Source organism: Schistocerca gregaria, chromosome 3, assembly GCF_023897955.1.
Source record: "Schistocerca gregaria isolate iqSchGreg1 chromosome 3, iqSchGreg1.2, whole genome shotgun sequence".
In the NCBI taxonomy this organism is placed as follows: Eukaryota; Metazoa; Arthropoda; class Insecta; order Orthoptera; family Acrididae; genus Schistocerca; species Schistocerca gregaria.
In genome coordinates this window covers 611034773-611052847 of record NC_064922.1, presented here as the reverse complement: position 1 = coordinate 611052847, position 18075 = coordinate 611034773, and the positions used below count along the sequence as shown (strand labels likewise).

General features: G+C 48.4%; 1 protein-coding gene across 1 annotated transcript in view; it reads right to left on the bottom strand.

The window, feature by feature from the left end:
* LOC126356186 (cylicin-1-like) overlaps positions 1-18075 on the bottom strand; it is a 71431-nt gene that overhangs the window by 52173 nt on the left and 1183 nt on the right. The window lies entirely within an intron of this gene.

Genomic DNA, 18075 nt, shown 5'->3' with positions numbered 1-18075 from the left:
GAGATGGGTGTCAAGAAAAATCCCAGAACAGGAATATAAAATGGAACAGAAAACGTGGGTAACAATCGTTGAAAAACATGTACTCACACCGCAAGGAAAAAGGGGAGGAGTCAGCCACTCTGCAATACACTAAAACCTCCAGCCTAAAATTTTAGGCCAGAGTCCAGACACATCACAAAACTTAAAAACCCTAGACACACACGTCTCATCATTAGCTAAAACAGAAGGCAGATCCCCAGCAACTTGTGCTTCTGCCCGTGCATCACGGTATAAAATGCAGTCTGTTAAAATGTACCGGACAGAGATGTGCACACCACAAGCATCACAAAACGGTGGATCCTCCTGCCGTAATAAAAAGATATGTGTGTGAGGACAGTGCCCGGTCCGAAGACGTGTGAGGGCCACCTCCTCCCGCCTGAGCAACCGGCAGGAGGAACGCCACGGCCGAGTGGTTGACTTTATCAACCGCAGTTTATTGGCCGTCACCGCCAGCCATTTGTCCTCCCACAACTCCATGCATTTCCTGTGGAGTGCAGCGATGACTGCAAGGGAATAGGACACTGGACCACATCCTGCTCTCTGCAGGCCTCCTTGGCAGCCCGATCGGCCTGTTCATTGCCCCAGATGCCAACATGACCAGGCACCCAGCAGAAGGATACTTCTGTACCCCGCCGTTGGAGCAAGTACAGTTGGTCATGTATCAGCTGGACCATCGCCTCAGTCGGTTACAGGTTCTCCAGTGATTGTAGGGCACTAAGCGAATCGGAGCAGAGAAGAAATCAATTGCCCCGAACACGATTCATCTGCTCCAGAGCCTTCAGGATCGCGTGGAGCTCCGCTGCGAAAACGGTATATTCAGCAGGGAGGCGAATCCGGGTAACTTGATCAGGGAACACTACAGAACAGCCAAAGAAATTCTCCTGTTTGGAGCCATCAGTGTACACGACAGTGAAACCGTGATGCACATCTAAAATGTTAAAAAACAGACATTGGAATGTAAAATCTGGTGTGCGATCTTTCTTAAAACTAGTCAAATTTAAAATAAGTTTGGGTCTCTGGAGGAGCCAAGGTGGGGATCTGCTCCAACCGCGACGCAAAACACGAAGATCAGCCATAGACATCGCAGCGAGGCAATCCTGTGCGCGAATCTCGTAGGGCTGCGTTGCACGTTGCCGGTTATTCATAACTGTGCCAGAGGAGGCTGAGCAAAGGCAGAGTATGCAGGGGTGTATGGTGTGGACAAAGTTTTATACACCTGGCGCACTGTAAGTAGCCGTTGCCACATAGGAAGTGGCGGTTCACCAGCCTCTGCACAGAGGCTTGGTATGGGGCTAGTTCGGAATGCCCCAGTGGCCAACCGAAGCCCTTCATGGTGCACAATGTCCAACATCTTTAAGTAAGAAGGCCTCGCAGACCCATACACCGTGCACCCATAATCGAGCCGAGATCGCACAAACGCCCTGTAAAACTGGAGCAGACAAGTCCTGTCAGCTCCCCATGTACTGTGGCTAAGACATTTTAAAATACTTAAAGCCTTAAGCAACCGCCGTTTCAGGTCTTTAAGATGAGGTAACCAATTGAGCTTCGAGTAAAAAATGATCCCCAGAAACCTCACCGTGTCCTTAAAAGTAAGAATAGTGTCCCTCATCCACAACTCAGGAAAGGTTAAAATCAAATGAGAACGGTTAAAAAGAACACATACAGACTTCTCGGTGGAAAACTTAAAACCACTCTTCCGCACCCAGTCATCCAAATGTCTAATCGTAAGTTGTAACTGACGAGTTGTCGTTACAAGGCTTGAAGAAGAGCAAAACAAAGAGAAATCATCCACAAACAAAGAACACTGGACAGGACTTTTCACTATGGACGTAATGCTATTAATAGCGATGGCAAAGAGAGTCACACTTAAAACGCTACCCTGAGGGACACCGTTCTCCTGCTCAAAGCGATCAGACAGGACATCACCAATTCGGTATCAAAAATATCGTGGCGAGAGGAAAGACTGAATAAAAAGAGGAAGACAACCCCGAAAACCCCATTCGTGAAGTTGCTCCAGGATGAGACGCCTCCAAGTGGTATCGTAGGCCTCCTCAATGTCAAAAAATACACCTAGAAGGTGATGACGCCGTAGGAAAGCTTGTTGTATAGCCGCCTCCAGTAGGGCCAGGTTATCGAAGGTGGAACGAAATCTCCTGAACCCACACTGAAAGCGACTAAGAAGTTGCCGGGATTCTAACATCCAGACAAGGCGGCGGTTGACCGTCCGCTCCAAGGTCTTCGCTATGCAACTAGTGAGGGCAACACTACGGTAGCTACTCGGGCTCGTGCGGTCTTTCCCAGGTTTTAAAAAAAGGGATTAAAACTGCCTCATGCCACACATCAGGAAAGTGACCCGACGCCCAAATTCCATTAAAAAGTGCGAGGAGGATTTCTTTGTTGCGCATTGTGAGGTGCCATAGCATACTGTAATGGACCGGTGCCATACCATACTGTAATGGACCCTGTCGTGACCAGGGGATGTGTCACGAGCTCCAGACAATGCAGAATCCAGCTCCCACATAGAAAATGGGCAGTTGTAAACTTCATGAGAGGTGGACTGGAAGTCCAGACTACATCTCTCAGCAATGGCCCTATGGCGCTGGAAACCCAGATCCTGACTGGTTGTTGGAGTAACTGTGGCAAAATACGCTGCCATAGTCTGGGCAATGTTTCGCGGATCCGTGTGGAGAGTGCCGTTATTCATTACAGCAGCTATGGGACACCTCCCTCCTCTGCCAGAAATTCTCCTGATGGTCTCGATTGATGGTGTTCAGGAACTGTTGCCATGACCTCTTCTTGCTCTCACAAATAATGCGGCAACACCTTGCCCTCGCCACCTGAAATACTGCAAGATTCTCAGCAGTCGGCCGAGACTTGAACCGACGCCGAGCCGCACGCCTGGTCCTGATTGCAGAGCGGCAGTCGGCACTCCACAAAGGCACAGGTGGCCGCTTCCGGGGGCCCATGGACTGTGGAATGGATGCTGCAGCGGCGTGGTGGACCGTTTCGGTAATATGATCCACCCACACCTCAACAGTCGCACAGTGTTCGAATTGGCTAACTGACTATAAAGTGTCCAGTCAGCTCCACTGAGCACCCATCGTGGTGGTCTCCTTTCGGGGCCCACGCCATCTGGCAGGTGAATCCAGAAGGGGAAATGATCACTGCCATGCAAGTCAGCGACCACTTCCCAGTGAGCACTGGCGGCAAGAGCTGGAGAGCAAAGCGAGAGATCAATGGCAGAGAACGACCCAGGTTGGTTTGTGGGATTAAAGGGACCAGACTAATATGGTCATCGGTCCCTTGCTCCATAAAAACTAAAACCACCCGTAGAGAATAAAAAACGAACAACAGGAAAGACAGCAGATGAAACAGGACATGAAATACTCTGACAGAGACCAGACAAAACAAATTAAAACACACAGTGTGACGGTGGTTGGCCGACCATAGAGAAAAAGAGGAAAAGCCAACCACCAAGAGCACTTTAAAAACTCAGATCAAAATCAGAGGCTAAAAGCCAGAATCAACACTAAAAACTCAGATTAAAGGATAAAAACCCCTTGCCCAAATAAAACACAAAACCAAGTCCACCATGGCAGAGTCATCTGATAAAAGAGCAGAGAGCGTGTCAGGCATTGCAAAAGTTTGCCTGAGCACGGTTAAAAGGGCGCACTCCGACAGAATATGGACCACAGTCAAGAACGCCCCACAACGACAAAGAGGGGGATCCTCACGACACTGTAAATAACTGTGTGTGAGTCAGGTGTGGCCAATGTGGAGCCGACAAAGGACGACTTAGTCCCTGCGGTTGGCTCGCATGGACGACCGCCACACAGTCGTGTCCTTGACGGCACGGAGTTTGTTAGGGGTGCGCCATTCAGCATCCCAAAACAAGAGAACTTTGCGGCGTAAGACTGCCCGCAAATCAGCCGCCAGGAGGCCAATCTCCAGAGATGGCACACTGGTGGCCTCTTTCGCCAGGCGGTCAACAGTTTCATTGCCGGGTATACCAACATGGCCTGGGGTCCAAACAAAGACCACAGACCTGCCGCTACGGGCGAGAGTATGCAGGGACTCCTGGATAGCCATCACCAAACGAGAACGAGGGAAACACTGGTCGAGAGCTCGTAAACCGCTCAGGGAATCGCTACAGATAACGAAGGACTCACCTGAGCAGGAGCGGATATACTCTAGGGCACGAAAGATGGCGACCAGCTCAGCAGTGTAAACACTGCAGCCAGCCGGCAACGAACATTGTTCAGAATGGTCCCCTAGAGTTAGTGCATAACCGACTAGATCAGCAACCATCGAACCGTCGGTGTAGACAACGCCAGAGCCCTGATACGTGGCCAGGATGGAATAAAAGCAGCGTCGGAAGGCCTCTGGAGGGACTGAGTACTTCGGGCCATGTGCCAAGTCGAGCCGAAGGCAAGGGCGAGGCACACACCACGGGGGTGTACACAGAGGGGCCCGGAAAGGAGGTGGAACAGGGAAACACCCAAGCCAGGAAAGAAGCTGTTTGACACGTACGACGATCGGACAACCCAACCGGGGCCGACGTTCTGGCAGATGAACGACTGACTGCGGGAAGATGACACGATAATTTGGATGCCCGGAAAAACTAAAAACATGGGCAGCATAAGCAGCCAGCAATTGTTGGCGTCGTAACCATAGTGGAGGGACACCTGCCTCCACAAGTATGCTGTCCACAGGGCTGGTTCGGAAGGCACCAGTGGCAAGGCGTATCCCGCTGTGGAGGATTGGGTCTAGCACCCACAACGCAGATGGGGATGCTGAGCCATAAGCCAGACTCCCGTAGTCCAGACGGGACTGGATTAACGCCTGGTAAAGCCGTAGGAGAGTAGATCGGTCGGCGCCCCACCTGGTGTCGCTCAGGCATCGCATAGCATTTAGATGCCGCCAACACGCTTGTTTAAGCTGCCGAATACGAGGCAGCCAAGTCAACCGGGCATCAAAAACCATCCCCAAAAACCTATGTGACTCCACCACTTTAAGAAGCTCGCCGTCAAGATAAAGCCGCGGCTCCGGGTGAACAGTGCGTCGCCGGCAGAAATGCATAACGCAGGTCTTGGCTGCGGAAAACTGAAAACCATGCGCTACAGCCCAAGACTGCGCCTTGCGGATTGCACCCTGTAGCTGACGTTCAGCAGCTGCAATGCCAATAGAGCTGTAGTAAAGGCAGAAGTTGTCAGCATACAGGGAAGCGGAGACAGTATTTCCCACGGCCACAGCGAGCCCGTTAATAGCTATTAAAAACAGACACACACTGAGAACAGAACCCTGTGGCACACCGTTCTCCTGGACTTGGTAGGAACTATATGAGGCCGAGACGTGCACGCGGAAGGTACGATACGACAGAAAATTGCGGATATAGATCGGCAGAGGGCCCCGAAGACCCCATCCATGAAGCGTAGAAAGGATGTGATGATGCCATGTCGTATCATACGCCTTCCGCATGTCGAAAAAGACAGCAACCAGATGCTGACGGCAGGCAAAGGCAGTACAGATGGCCGACTCCAGGCTCACCAGATTGTCGGCAGCGGAGCGGCCTTTACGGAACCCACCCTGAGACGGAGCCAGAATGCCTCGAGACTCCAGTACCCAATTCAAGTGCCGGCTCACCATCTGTTCAAGCAACTTGCAAAGAACGTTGGTGAGGCTAATGGGACGGTAGCTGTCCACCTCCAAAGGGTTCTTCTCTGGTTTCAAAATGGGGACAACAAGACTTTCCTGCCATTGCGACGGAAACTCACTCTCGACCCAAATGCGGTTGTAAAGATCGAGGAGGCGTCGCTGGCAGTCCACTGAAAGGTGTTTCAGCATCTGAGAGTGGATGCTATCTGGCCCAGGAGTGGTATCAGGACAAGCGGTGAGGGCACTTCGAAATTCCCACTCACTGAATGGAACATTGTACAATTCAGGATGGTGAGTGCGAAAAGAAAGACTCCGACGTTCTATCCGCTCCTTAATGGAGCGGAAGCCCAAGGGGTAGTTGGCAGAAGTGGAATTCATAGCAAAGTGCTCTGCCAAGCGGTTTGCAATGACGTCGGAGTCAGTACAAACTGCTCCATTCAGTGAGAGCGCAGGGACACTGACAGGGGCCCGATAGCCATAGAGGCGGCGAATCTTGGCCCAGACCTGTGATGGTGTGACATGGAGGCCAATGGTTGACACATACCACTCCCAGCACTCCTGCTTGCGTTGGCGGATAATGCAGCGAGCTCGCACACGCAGCCGTTTGAAGGCGATAAGGTGGTCGATTGAGGGATGTCGCTTGTGATGCTGGAGCGCCCGCCGGCGAGCTTTAATCGCTTCAGCGATCTCAGGCGACCACCAAGGCACAGTCCGCCGCCGAGAGGACCCAGAAGAACAGGGAATGGCAGAGTCAGCGGCAGTAACAATGCCGGTGGTGACCGATTGAACCACTGCATCAATGGCATCGTTAGAGAGGGGCTCAATAGGGGCAGTGGAGGAGAACAAGTCCCAGTCAGCCTGATTCATAGCCCATCTGCTAGGGCGCCCAGAAGACTGACGCTGTGGCAGTGACAGAAAGATCGGAAAGTGGTCACTACCACACAGGTCGTCATGCACTCTCCATTGGACAGACGGTAAGAGGCTAGGGCTACAGATGGAAAGGTCAATGGCGGAGTATGTGCCAAGCGCCACACTGAAGTGTGTGAAGGCACCATCATTTAAGATCGAGAGATCGAGCTGCGCCAATAAATGCTCAACGATGGCGCCTCGACCTGTTGCCACTGACCCACCCCACAGATGGTTATGGGCATTAAAGTCGCCCAGTAACAGGAAAGGTGGAGGCAATTGAGCTATCAGAGCAGCCAGGACATGCTGCGCGACATCACCATCTGGTGGAAGGTAAAGACTGCAGACGGTAACAGCCAGTGGCGTCCACACCCGAACAGCGACAGCCTCTAAAGGTGTGTGGAGAGGTACAGACTCGCTGTGAAGAGAGTTCAGGACATAGATGCATACGCCACCAGACACCCTTTCATAAGCTGCCCGGTTCTTATAATAACCCCGATAGCCACGGAGGGCGGGGGTTCGCATTGCCGGAAACCAAGTTTCCTGCAGAGCAATGCAGAGGAAAGGGTGAAGGCTGATAAGTTGGCGGAGCTCAGCTAGATGGTGGAAGAAACCGCTGCAGTTCCACTGGAGGATGGTGTTGTCCATGGCTGAGAAAGGCTTGATGGGACTGGGAAGGGAGATTACGCCGCTGGGTCACCTGCTGCCTCTGATTTAGCACCTGTGGTAGTGCTTTCCATGGCGTCTGACAGACCGGCGAGATCGAGGTCCTCAGCGGACACCAGAATCTCCACCGCATCCTCAGACGCAGAGCTGGAAGGTTGCAGTGGGATGGCTGCCACCGCGAGTTCCTTGGGCTGAGAGCTCTTCTTGGGTTTCTCACGCCGTTCCTTGGGTCGCACCAGCTGGGAGGGCTTCACCGATTCAGTCTCCGGGACGGAGGAGGATCGTGAAGCCCTACGACCAGCTGATTGCGGGCACTTATGCCATTGTCGGTCGTCAGGCTTCTCGCTGGCGGAAACCAGGGAAGGGAAGGAACCAAGGGACCCCTTGCGAGCGTGAGAAGCCGAAGAAGTTGGACACTTCTCCGGCTTAGAAGTGGGGACGGATGTCCCTGATGGGTGGGATGGTGTTGCTCCTGAGGTAGGTGGCGCAGGAGCAACCCGGTGGGTAGAGCCCCCCACTGGACAGGGGGCAGGACGAGTTTTACTACTCGTCGATCCGGCCACAATTGGAGAAACAGACGGGGCTAGCACAGGTGTTGTAGCAGCAGCGTAGGAAGATGTCTTTCTCACAGGATGGAGTCGGTCGTATTCCCTTTTGGCCTCAGTATAGGTTAGTCAGTCCAGGGTCTTGTATTCCATGATTTTACGCTCTTTCTGGAAAATTCGGCAGTCTGGCGAGCAAGGTGAATGGTGCTCCCCGCAGTTGACACAGATGGGAGGCGGGGCACAGGGAGTATTGGGATGTGATGGGCGTCCGCAATCTCGACAAGTGAGGCTGGAAATGCAGCGAGAAGACATATGGCCGAACTTCCAGCACTTAAAGCACCGCATCGGGGGAGGGATATAGGGCTTAACGTCACATCGGTAGACCATCACCTTGACTTTTTACAGTAATGCATCCCCTTCGAAGGCCAAGATGAAGCCACCGGTAGCAATCTGATTTTCCTTCGGACCCCGATGAACGCGCCGGACGAAATGTACACCTCGGCGCTCTAAATTTGCGCGCAGCTCTTCATCAGACTGCAGAAGAAGATCCCTATGGTAAATAACTCCCTGGACCATATTTAAACTCTTATGGGGTGTGATCGTAACGGCAACATCCCTCAACTTGTCACAAGCGAGTAACCGTCGTGACTGGGCAGAGGATGCCGTTTGTATCAGGACTGACCCGGAGCGCATTTTTGACAAGCCCTCCACCTCCCCAAACTTGTCCTCTAAATGCTCGACAAAGAACTGAGGCTTTGTGGAGAGAAAAGACTCCCCATCAACCCTCGTACAAACTAAGAAGCGGGGCGCATAACTGCTACTGCCATCCTGAGACTTACGTTCCTCCCACGGTGTGGCCAGGGAGGGGAACGTTTTCGGATCGTACTTCTGAGCATTAAACTGAGCCCGAGAACGCTTAGAGACTGGTGGCGGCTGACCACCAGCGAGAGACGATGTACCACGCTTCATTGCAGGTCATCCGCCCTGATGCCACCTACTCCGACCAAGGGCCCTCCCCACGGGCGCCACCCAGCCATGGCAAGAGCCACCTGGCAGGATGGCCGTTGCCGGGAGTCCCGATACCCCAGGAGGATAGGCATCTACTCCTTGGCATACGTGGGGAGTTAACGGCGCACACATCAGTAGAGCGATCCCTGTGTTGTCAGGGGGCTACAACCAACAGGGTACATGGCGGCCCCACCACAACGGACTGGCTACCGTGCTGGATGTTAGGTAATATGTGGTCCATGGTCGCCATCGGTGCAGAAAGAGGCACTGCACAGTGCAAGGTGTTATCTGCACACAGAAAAAGAGTCATGCCCAAGAGATGGAGAGCGGACAGGACTGCAGTTCAACGGTGTATAAGCTGGCGAAAGGTCTGATCGCAAGATGGACACAATGCACGAAGTAAGGCGCCCTTCCCCAATCGGCTCGCTCTTCGGAAAATTTTGAGAGATGGAGGTCAAACCCAACAGGGGACCATCATAGAAGGCCGAAAAGTTTGAGACTCCTTTTAGTCGCCTCTTACGACAGGCAGGAATACCACGGGCCTATTCTAACCCCCGAACCCGCAGGGGGCAGAGAACGACCCAGTCGCTGTGCAGAAATGGGTACTCTGTCCTCCATTGACCAAGTAGGCACATGATGACAGGAGAAGCCTCTCAATTGCTCTACCCCTGGGGCAGGTAATTGCAGAGCCCCAAAGCACATTGTGGGCATTAAAATCACCACAAATAATGAATGGTTGGGGGAGCTGTGTAAGAAGGTCGGTGAGGGCCACTTCATCAAGTGCGTCCTGTGGGGGCAAGTAAAGTGAACAGACAGTCAATGGATGACGTACTTGCACAGACACAGTGACAGCCTGTAAAGTCGTCATAAGCGAGAGAGGCGAGGAGTGGTAGTCCATCCTGACGAAAATACCTACACCCCCTCTAGCTCTCTCTCCACGCAGGTCGTCCTTTTTGTGGAGTGTATAGCCTCGCAGCTCAGGGGAGTATGAGGGATGGAAGTAAGTCTCCTGGAGACATAGACACAGTGGTCTACCCTGAGAGAGTAGGCGAAGTTCCTCCACATGCGTCCTGAACCCTTGCAAGTTCCACTGAAGTATGGGAGCCATCTATGTTGGGGGTAGCACCTTCATCCTGTCTCTCCGACAGGGCGGGTAGACCACAGCAGGTGGAGGGGCAGGTGTGGGGTGAGCTGATTGCCCCACACATACGTCGTATTCCATCAACTCTGGGGAAGAGTCAGATGAAGCCTCACGTAAAACAACAGCCGCATGGTCAGACGGTTTACCACGGGATTTGACCCGGTGTTGCTGCGGTACAGGAGCTTTCTGTGGTTTGGTGGGCTTTGGGGGAGCTGATGTGGGAGTGGTAATTGGCGCACTGGGTTTGGGAACAGCCTCAGCTGTTGGAGGCGACAGGGGCTGGCCTAAGTTCGCCACTATACCCTTGTCTACAATTCGAGTAGGGGCTACCGGCTCTGAAACACTGGCTGTGTTGCAAGTGCACTGACAGCTGCAGGTGTTAGTGCCAACACTCACCACCTCGGTCTGCGTTGAGGCATCGACTTTTGGAGTAGGCTTCTGAACCAGGGATGCGAAAGATGTAGCAAATGCGGGAGGTTGCATCGACTTATAGATCTTCTTGGCCTCACCATAGGGGATTCGCTTGGTTGTTTTGATTTCCTGGACTTTGCGTTCCTCTAAAAATATTTGGCAGTCCCTACTCCAAACAGGGTGGTTCCCAGAGCAATTAATACATTTAGCCGGAGACGAGCAACCAACTCCTTCATGAGCAGCCTTACCACAATTGCCACAAGTCGCTTCGCCTTTACATCCTAAGGTGGTATGTCCAAAACGCTGGCATTTAAAACAGCGCATTGGGGTCAGGAAATAAGGCCTCACACTAAGGCGAAGGAAGCCACCTTTAACATGTTCAGGAAGTTTTGTGCAACTGAAGGTAAGAATAAAGGAGTCGGATTTGACAACATTGCCATCAACCCTCTTCATGATGTGTTGGACATCAACGATACCTTCCGGAGCCCACTCACGTTGCAGTTCGTCCTCGGGAATGTCAACTAGATCCCGGCATGTCACAACACCTTTGCTGTAGTTCAAGGTGCTGTGCAATTCAGTGTCTCTGGCATACTCTCCAAGACATTTAGCAGATTGGAGATTAGTTGCTTGCTGGGAAGTGGAAGTTTCCACTAGCAAGGTCCCATTACGTAAGCGCTTCACCGATTTCAAGGAGCCACAGATGCCCTCCAATCCCTTTTGTATATAGAAGGGCGAAACCTTCTCGAAACTACCCTCCTTCCGTTTCACAATGAGAAACACATTCTGAGTACCAGAATGCATCCTGTTACTAAAGACTTCACTTGTCAAAGATGTGCTGCCGTCAGGGGGACTGACTGCACGAGCCCTTTTCAGAGACTGGGTGTTAGAACCCTCCAGCGGCCCACCCTTTCCGCTGGGAGGAGGAAAAGAGGATTTCGAAGGATCCATCTCGGTCCCACGAGCAGCTAGGGATCTAGAAGTTCACCTAGACAGAGCCCCTGAGGTGCGGCAGGTTCCCCAGAGGTTGCCCGCTAATGATTGTTCCACCTGAACAGCCATGCATCTCATCGGCGCGCAGCACACCTTGAGTTTGGGGGGTTGTTTATAGAGGTTTATTCCATCCTTGCGATCCGGGCAGCCAAGCCAAGATCCCCACTCCCCGAGACACACAACATTCCACCACTGCGCCGCACGGTGGTCGTTGAAGCATGCCCAGAGCTTATGGCGACAGGGGACTGGCGGTGCTTACCAGTCCCCAGCTCAGGAACCCCAGGGTCGCCAAGCCCGTACCCAGCAAATGAATGCTGAGCCCCTGGGGGCAGAAGCACCACTCTATCAAAGGTGAGAAGAAGAGTGCGAGTGGGCACTGAGGAGGAATCTATCTTTTTCCTTACACGATGTACGGCAATGACACCCTGATCAGAGAGGTGAGACTGAATTTCAACCTTGGTTATACTGTCGAGCACCCAAATGTAAATTACACCATGGGAAAAATTCAAAGTTCTGTGGGCCTCGACACAAACAGGGTAGCCATGGAGAAGCGACGAGGCAGCAAGCAGTTGTTGTGCTTGAGAATGAGAAGTAGTCTCCAAGAGCAAAGCGCCACCCTGCAAATGAGAGCAGGATTTCACAGGGCCAGAAATTGCATCAACACCTTTCTGAATAATGAACGGATTTACTGTGGCGAAGGACTGCCCGTCTTCAGTAGGTTAGACCATGAGGAACCATGGTGCAGCAGGAAGGGTCTTTAAACCATTATCCTCATTACGTTTATGTTTCGTAGACGTTGGTTGGGAAGATGATTGACATATTGCAAGAAAATCCCAATGATTGTTAATGTCTCCCATGGCATGCTCCTCCCAGCTGGGGACCCCCTTAACAAAGGGGCACACCCATCTTAGGTGATACCTCCCAAACACCTGACAGAGGGACCAACTGGCAATTTGGGAAGGTTGCATCTCAGACAGTCACCCCTCCCTGGGCCTACCCTGTATCAGGGGGTACGTGTGAAGCCTACTGTCAACCCAGGGCTGGGACTTACGCGTTAACCAGTCACCTGTTACGTGTAAGATGCATCAGCCAGCCTTCAGGAGCACACAGGTAGGAAGAAGAAAGAGGAACCTCAAACACTGAAGCATCAGAATGAGAGGAGAAGGGAAACAAAGAAAGGAAAAGTGAGTGAAAAAGAAAGGTGAGACTGTTCTTACGACAGCAACAGGCAATGCAGAACATTCCCAATAACACCTCAGACATGTTTCCCAAGGGGAAAAAGAATAGTAAGAGGATAGACATGCAGCACAGAAGGGAAAAAATGGTGCAAAGGCTGGGGCTTCGTGGTAGCCAAGCACGAACCCACCAAAGATTGGCAAGCCCTCTGGGGAAGCGGGGAGGGGGGGGGGGGGAGCAGAGAGCAAAGTTACAATGGATTATCAAAGAAGAACTGCTTTTTTTAGTATCAAGACTGCTACTGTGCAGGGCACACTTTTAGTTCACCCTGCTTCATGATATTCCGCCATATGCCTGAAGGCCACTTGTCACAAGCCACTAACGTACACTTTTTTGTCGAGGTCAGACAATGGATGGGTATTTCAATTGCGACAAGTTTTATGTAGAATCTTATATAGGTAATTTGGTGTCTTATATAATTAAATCCATATACATTATAACTGTGTGGTTATGTATGTATATGCATCTCCTCCTAAATCACTGGATCGATTTCAACCAAACTTGGTACACATATCACTTATTGTCGGATAGAACCATTGGAGGGAGGGGATAAGAACCATGTTTCTCTCAAAGGTATGGGGGTGAAAAAGTATTGTAGCTCACAATGCATGGGAATTGCCAGACAATATTCATCCAGTATTTGAGAATGTGAGCACTTAATGACTTGCAACAAACTTTGCACATGATTTCAGACCTTAATGAGACTTTTTCTTGCCAACAACCCCCCCCCCCAAAAAAAAAGGGAGGGAGAAAGGTTTATCACTTACTATATTTTCACTGTTCATGCAGTAAAACTATGACACCATGTATTGTATTTTACTTTATTACTTATTTACTATTAACTATTTGCGACACATTTTGAAGACAGTATTCACACATACCACTGAATGTATCTGCAAGAATATATAATTGTACTACACACAGTTCAGGAGATATGACATCATAAACATTGAGTGAAAACGAAACTGCCGGATGAAATTTACTAGAGGTGCAGATGAAATATGTGTACAAATATAAGTGAATTATGTGGCTAACACAGGAGAGAGTAGCATGGAGAGCTGCATCGAACAAGTCTTTGGACTGAAAACCACAACAGCAACATCTAAATATGTGTGACAAGTGCACATGTGGTCAAAGCCAACGGTAAAAATCTCCTACTAAACTCTTGGTTCAATTTCTACTAAACTTCGTACATATTACTAACAACCTGGAAAGAAATACTTGGGGATAAGAACCATCAATCTGCTATTGGAATGAAAGTGAGAATGTGGAGAGAGATGGGGAGGAGGAGATAGACTAATGGAAGACTGGAATAAGTACGTATGCAGGGAATGCCAGGTATGCAGCTTGTAGCCATTTATTAATGAGTGTCATATAGAATATTAATACATATGAATTTACCTATTTATCTTCTTGGGTCCCTGAACTCTTCCAGAACTATGTGACTGGCAGTAATGTCTGCCCATAGCTAACAGCCATATGTCCTGCAGAACTGCTTACAAGACAGATGTAAAAAGGATTTTTTTTAGACCTTAGCAAGTGATCAGAATGTTCATGTCACACTTAAAGGGAGGAAGTCCTATGTCACCCAGGGGCACAAAAAGACCTACCCCAAACTTAAAGACAATGGTCTTACTGTTGATGATGGACACTGGAATTGTCAGTTGTTTGTAACATGATCTGAGTTAGAGCTGGAGGAAGATTCTAGCTTAAGAACTTAAATCACAGAAGATGTACAGACATCTATCTGATCTTTATGCAACCACAGTAGTTCGAGTTACAGGTGCACACATTGTCAAGTTTGTTTTGACTATGCTAGAGAAGTTTCCCCTATGAATCCGTTACACACCATTCATCCAGTCTCAACATCACCTTAAATGATACCTATGCTTTTGGAGCCCTGAAGAACAACATTCATGACTGCAGATTTGCTTCAGATAAAGAGGTGCATGTCTGAGTACAATCTTGGTCCCATTAGCAACAGAAAACATTTTTCATTAAGGCATTGACCATCTTGTCTCTCAGTGGGATAAATGTGTTAACACTTTTTGTGATTACTTTTGAAATAATAAACAGTTTACTTACTTTTACCATCTACCTTATTTTCATTTGACTGTTCCTTATAATTATAATACCAGAAGGAAACATGACATTCATTACACCACATGAATATTATCTTTAGCACAAGAAGGGGTGCACAATGCTGGGACTAAATGTTTTGATCACTTTCCCAATTATATACTCCGTCTCTGAGTAGGTTTGTAAAAGACAGTGGGAAGAAATTACTAACTCTCATCTGTAGTTCTTACTGATTTGTAAATGATCAGCATTTAGCCATATTTACAAAATAATTGGTGATGTTAATATAAAAGGCTCCTTGAACATTACAGTTTATCATGCAAGGGATCCATGGATGATTAAACCAACCACTGAACCGAACCCAAAATTCCAAGCATCCATTCTTTCTTCTACCTTCACACTTCCCTTCTAAGCATGCAGCAGTATTATCAGAATCATTTCCCCTCACTTTCATCGGGTATCCAACTGTCACATAAGAAGCCTTTTCCTCCCATGTACCTGATGGTAATGAGGCATCTCAAAGTCTATCCATTAGACAGAGAACCAAGTCATATAAAACCTGCAAATTAGGTGAGTACAAGCATAACACCTCTGAGATACAACAACAGTGTAGTTCAGGACTTAACAGCCATGTCGATTGACAACAGAATGTGTTGGCAGAGGCTCGTACCTGCATACACACAATTATGTGAAGCTCAGTTACAAAGCAATTGTCATGGCTCAGTCTAGTTAGCAGCTCCGTCAAACTCAGCAGCTCCATTCAAACATACCACTGTAGGTCTACTGTGATATTTCTGCATGCTCATTTATGTAAAACGTTAGATTCACACCCTGGCTCGCTCCTGACTGACAGTAATGAGAGTGAATCAGACATTCAACAAAGCTGCAATCCCTCTTGAAAATGTCCTCTGCAGGTGGGGACAAAACAGGAAGTACGGTATTCAGGACTAGTTATGTCTAACAACTAACAGCGCATATGATTCCATTCAAATATATTTTATTGTCCTACAATGTAGAAAGCATGTTGTCACAAACATTGATCAGAGTGAACTAACTGCAGGTCCAGAGGGGTTAGTTGAGCTGCCTCAGAACAGTGATATTGTTCTGTGTGACTTCACCAAGTTGTCCCCCCACAAAACTTTGTCAACAGGCAATCTCACTGCTATATAATTTGTCTCCTTCCAGAGATCACACAGTAAAGCTTTTCGGCACTAGTGTGTGACCTGTAAATGTAATAATTATCTTATTATACTTCTTGATATGTCTGACCTACCCAACCTATGGTTTGAACATATCCACATTGGCAATATTATGAAAAGGAAAGGTTCTGCTCACCATATAGCAGAGATGCTGAGTCACAGATAGGCACAACAAAAAGACTGAAGCTTTCAGCCAGTAAGGCCTTCGTCAAGAATAGACGTCAGAGACAGACAGACAGACACAAACGCGCACATGCAACTATCACACACGACTGCTGTGTGTGTGTGTGTGTGTGTGTGTGTGTGTGTGTGTGTGTGTGTGTGTGTTTTGTATTTTTGACTAAGAGCTTACTGGCCGAAAGATTTATTTGCGAGTGTCTTTTTATTGTGCCTAGCTGCAACTCAGCATCTCCACTGTATGGTGAGTAGCAACTTTTCTTTTCATTATCATTATATTGTTACATTCCATCCTGAATTTTCCATATCAACATTGAAATTGTTCAACTTTTAACCCCCAAATGACATGACTACTGCCTAGCTGCCAGCAATTGCCTCACCCACTGACCTGAAGTTTTTCCTATGGTTGAAGCCACAGCTGGTATCACTGCCACAATAACTCTTTGGTGATGGAATGCTTGTTTTGGAGTGCCTCTCTCTATCATCACTAAACAAGGCAGGCAGGCACGGTGTTCCCTATTCCAACCACTCACTGTTTTGTTAGGCAATAAACATATTTAAGCTGTAACCTACCTAACAGCAAATGGCTTAAGTGTTTTCAAAAACTATTAGTGGTCTTTATGGTGCCAAGAATACCAACATTGGAGACCAACATTACTCATTTTCTTAAGTCTCCATCCTACCATCTATTAATATTTTAGAGCTACAGCAGTAGAACTGGTCTATTGCCAAGCAATTTGATATCTTGGTTAATTCCATAGTAATAACTAAAGACCTCAATGAGTTGTCAGACTGTACAACAACTGTATTCAAGCAGTATTCAACTTTGGTCAGTTCCACAGAGAAACTTATACTTGTTGCCTTCTTGTTTTTGTTTACCTTTGGACACATGAACAGGCAAAACGTTGTGCGCTAGTCTCTACATCTACTGTATGAGGGCTCATGTACAGTCCTTAGTTAGAAATTCTAGAAAATTGAGGTCAGTGTCAATGGCATCCAAACTACGACTTCCATCTATCACCTTGAACTGGCATTTTGCATTTCCAATGCTAGTATCTGCAAACTGGACAATGAGCAATGAATCCCTGACAAGAAACCTGACAATGCCAGAACAGACTATTCATCTATCCCTCCACTAATCATCACACATTCTGGAAGCAGATCCATTTTGTGAGAAAGTGTTGGTCAAACATGGGAGGAAAGGGCGAGGGAGGAGGGGGGGGGGGAGAGAGAAGTAATGAAGACCAATTAAGTGGCTATTTTATTATGAGCTGCATGTGAATTTTATGTCTGGATTTTCTTTACTCTTAATTATATTTAAGTTAAGGCCTGTCTTTGTTAACAGGTTAGCTCAACATTGTTCATAGTTTTACATTACATTACACTTGAGTGTCAAACAATGGAAACTCTAGGTTGGAACATCAATGAATGTGTGCCTTTCCTTTTCTGAAGAAGGTTTTGGCCAAAAGCTACAGTAGTAACAGTGCTTTTGTTGTGCCTGTTTGCAACTCTGTGTGTCATCTTTACTGTGGTAATAGCAATCAATCTTTTCCCTAAGACTGTTACTCTTGAGTGTTGTATTAATGTTGCACTTTACTTTAAATTCTTTCTTCAACAACAATTTTTGAAGTTGTAACTAGACAACAATAATCTTTTATCATTATTTAACAAAATCAGTCTCGATTGCAAATGATGCCTATTTTACAGGGAACTGGTTTCAGACATATAAAGAACATGTTTGTAATTCTGAAATTTGAAAGCAGGCCAAGAATAACACAGTTACTCAACTTATGTAACATTAAGTAAGTAAAACAGTACAGAATAACAATGCAGCATCCCTACAGGCATCAGTTATATGTGGAGCATGTCTGTACTAGCTAGCAGTTGATGACAGGGGCCTCCTAGCACATACAGTGGCTCTGCACATCACCTCCATGCATCACCAATAAGCATGGACATGTTGCATAAGGTGACTAGCTGTATTTCTCCTGGTCTACTGTGTTCATTTCAGAGTTACTTCCTG